Raw genomic sequence first — 4,179 nt, 5'->3', positions numbered from 1 at the left:
GTCTGCACCGCCTATCAACACCGACGACCCTGCTGCTTCACCTACTCATGGGAACGAGTAGATGCTCTATGTCTTCAAACCTTTTTGGTCCTTACTAACAAAAGGGGGAGAAGCATATGAGTTTTATAGTCTTCAAGCGGGTCCATATGGGCGGTGGTTTTATATTTTTCCTAGTGTTTACAACTCTTGTGTTTTGATACATTTGGTTCTTTGAGTTGTAACACTCAAACTCGATGGCCGTCTGATACTTATTTGCTTTACTGTGATGCGATGATAAATTCCGCATGTGTGATGATAAATTCCGCACTTAGATCATTTTGCAGATGTCCATTTTTCATTATGCATGTCATTATCTTCACATACTTTTCATGCATGATGAATTGTCATCATAAGTTGAAGAGGATCTCCACAAGTACAACCTGCCGTGTGCATTTGCATACCAAAAGCAAATTACTTATATGCACATCTTCAGGGGGAGCCTTTTCCACTTATGAACACAATAACCTATCCTTTACAATTTCACATATTTTATTCCGCATTGAAAACTTCAACTAGTTTGTCATCAATCACCAAAAAGGGGGAGATTGTAAGTGCATCTAGTGCCACCCCTAGTTGGTTTTGGAGTATTACGACAAACCTAGTTGAGGGACTAATGTGTTTGTGAGAATTGCAGGATAACACAGGTAGAAGTCCCTCATTGATTTGGTTTTCCTACCAGAGATGACCCCTAAAAATGTAAGAAGACATTGAAGACAAAGGCGGTATGTGAAGACATTCACATTGAAGACTATGACAAGAGAAGACATCGCATGAAGACTATGGAGCGTGAAGACTTAGTTCTTTCGTCGTTCTTTTTCTTCTTTGTTGAGTCATAGGAACCACCGTACTATTAAGTGGGGTCCAAGAGAACCAGTCAGAATGACTGAAGTGATGCCTAACCAAAATCCTATGTCTTCGAGTGAAGACTATGAGAGCAAATCTTGTCCAGAGTTGGATAAGTCAGCTTTGCTTGTAGTCCAAGTAAAGTTGCCGTGTGTGTTTGAAATCTGACTGTTGGAACACGTGTCAGTTCCTTAGTGACCCAGGGTCATTTCGGACAAATCAGGTCAGGTTGCCTAGTGGCTATAAATAGCCCACCCCCTACAACCATAAACGGTTGGCTGCTCAGAGTTAGAGTACGGATTTTGTCATTTGAGAGAAACCCACCTCGAAGCCTTTGAGAGAGAATTCCTTGCGAGGATAAAGCCCTAAACACCCAGAGCCAAAGAGTGTTAGGCATCACTTAAGTTTTCTTGTCTGTGTGATCTGAAGACTTATTACACTTGAGGACTGTGAATCCTCCAGCTGGTTAGGCGTCGCGTTCTGAGCATCCAAGAGTCATTGTGTATCATCGGTGAAGAAAGTCTGTGAAGGTTTGGAAGTCTACCTTGAAGACTTACCAGAGTGATTGGGCGAGGACTGGGTGTCCTTAGCTCAAGGGGAATAAGGTGAAGACGAGGTCTTCTGAGTTGAATCTCAGCCTCCCTAACCAGACGTACAGTTATCACATCAACTGGAACTGGTCCAACAAATCATTGTCTTCAACGAGTCACTGGTTTCATCCTTCCCTTCCCTTTGCTTATTGTTGGTCCTTGTGAAGTCATTGTATGATTGCTTTATCTTTTGTCTTCACTGAGTGACTGCTTGTTCTGATTGGCTTCACAATATCTTCCTACCTGATCTTTACTGCCTAGCTGCTATTAGTCATTGTGCTTTCACTTCATTGAATACTTGACTATGGTTTGCCTAGTGTAGTCTACCTTCCGCTGTATGGTAATAGGTTTATTTCTATCGTTTGTCTTCGAAACTTCCATGTTTTGAAGACTTTCATAAAAATCGCCTATTCGCCCCCCTCTAGTCGATCACTAGCACTTTCAATTGGTATCAGAGTGAGGTACTCCCTTGTTATGTGTGATTCGGTTTAACCACCTGGAGTTTTAGCTATGTCGACTGCAGGGATAATTAAAGTCTCCGCTGCTTGCCCCGTCTTCGATGGAACTGAATATCCCTACTGGAAGAATAAGATGCGCATGCATCTTGAAGCCATTGATGTCGACCTATGGTATGTCATCAAGAATGGTGTTCCCAAGGCTGGTGAAGGAGTCATCGCTGCCGATGTCAAGAAGTTCGTTCAACTGGACTCCACTGCCAAGAACATCATCTGTGGTCATCTGACCAAAGGAAAGTATGGCCGCGTGAGTGCTTTGGAAACATCTAAGCTAGTCTGGGACTGGCTCTCCAAGGTCAATGAAGGCGTCTCAATCTAGAGATATCAGAGAATCAGTGTCCTTCGCAACCTCTTCAACCGCTTCAAGAGAAATGACAATGAGAACGTCCAACTCACGTTTGATCGACTCACTGACATCACAAATGAGCTTCAAGCTCTCGGCGCCACTAAGATCACCAAGCATGAAGTCGTCAAGACACTCCTGAGATCACTTGACAGCTCGTTTGACACCCTAGCCCTGATGATTCAACAACGTCCTGATTTCAAGACACTCGATCCGTCTGACATACTTGAGAGGCTCAACACACATGAGTTTCAGCTTTCTGAGAAAAGAGACATCTACGGTCCCAACTATGGGCGAACTCATGCCTTGAAGGCAAAAGCTGTCTCCTCATCTGAAGAAGAATCTAACAGCAGTTTGGATGATCCTGAAGACATTGGAAAGGAGCTTGCTATGCTTGTGAAGAAGTTCCAAAAATTCACCAAGAAGAAAGGCTTCAGAAAGTCTTCACGATCAAGATCAAGGAATGATGAAGCTTCTGCTCATGACTACAAAAAGAGAACATGCCACAAGTGCAAGAAACCTGGCCACTACATCTCTGAGTGTCCGCAGTGGGACAATGAGAACAACAAGAAGAATAAGAGCAAGGAATATGACTCTGACGACAAGAAGAAGAAGAAATACTCAAAGTATTCTTCCAAGTCTTCCTCAAAGTCTTCATCACACAAGAAGAGCTCATCTGCAAGGCACGTGCGTTTGTTGGCAAGGAAATGGATTCAGAGGAGGAGTCCGCTTCTGAGGAGGCGGAGGTGGAGTCTGAGGAGGAGTCCGATTCTAGCGTTGCAAGTCTGGCTACAGCATACGTTGCCAAGTCCATCTTCAACACTGATGACAATAACTTCATCACTGACACCGATGCAAATGAAAAGGACTGCTCCGCTCCAACCTACTGCTTCATGGCACGCGGTGCCAAGGTAAACACACGCACTACTCACAATCAAACATCTAGTGAAGATGACTCTGATTGTGGTTCAAAACCCAGCTACAAAACACTTGCTAAAATTGCAACTGAACAACAGAAAGCTATGGAACATATTCAAAAACTGTTAGACAAAAGCGATGATCTGTTAGACGCTGAAATGACTCGATCTCAGTCCTTAATTGAAGACATAAAAAATCTTCACGGTAAGTATGAGGAACTTGAAAGTCGTCATGAAACGCTCTCAACAACTCATGAAAAGCTTTCCTATGATTATCTTCAAAGGAAGCAAGATCTTGAGAAATTGAGAGCGGCTCATGAAGATCTTCAAAAGGAAAATGAGTCACTTCGCGCCGAATAGATCAGTTCTGCTCAGGAAGGATTTGAACCACCATGTCTTAAATGCATCGAGCGTGACAATGCTACTTCTGTTGCTGAGTGTTCTACTGCTTCTACTGTTGCAATATCTTCAACTGTTGATGTGGTAACTAACCCCTCTGCTGAGTATACCACTGCTATTGCTGATGAGAATGCTAGGTTGAAGACATTGCTTGAAACAGGGATGTACAAAAGTCTCAAAGGGCATCAGACACTATGTGATGTCCTCAAAAGGCAGATCCTAAACCTAAACGCAAGGAAAGAGGGTGTTGGGTTCGAAAGGAAAATGAATGCTGATGGCTCTTACTGGAAACCTGAGCAGTACCCCAAAACCACATGGGTTGCTGCAAAGGAACCCTCAGTGGATCCACTCACTCTATCTGGCTTCACTTGTGCTAATCCCATTGTTATTGATGAATCCTTTGATGCAAACTATAAACTGTTTAAGAATCAGAATGGTGAAGTGTTTGCCAGGTATATTGGTACTAACTGCAGGAATGGACCGCCTATGAAGAAGGTCTGGGTGCCGAAAAGGTGTTTGGAGAATCTTCCAGT

The sequence above is a fragment of the Triticum urartu genome, chromosome 7A (genome assembly GCF_056163025.1).
Source record: "Triticum urartu cultivar PI428250 chromosome 7A, HENAU_Tu73, whole genome shotgun sequence".
Lineage (NCBI taxonomy): Eukaryota > Viridiplantae > Streptophyta > Magnoliopsida > Poales > Poaceae > Triticum > Triticum urartu.
Note: the sequence above shows the minus strand (reverse complement) of the source record.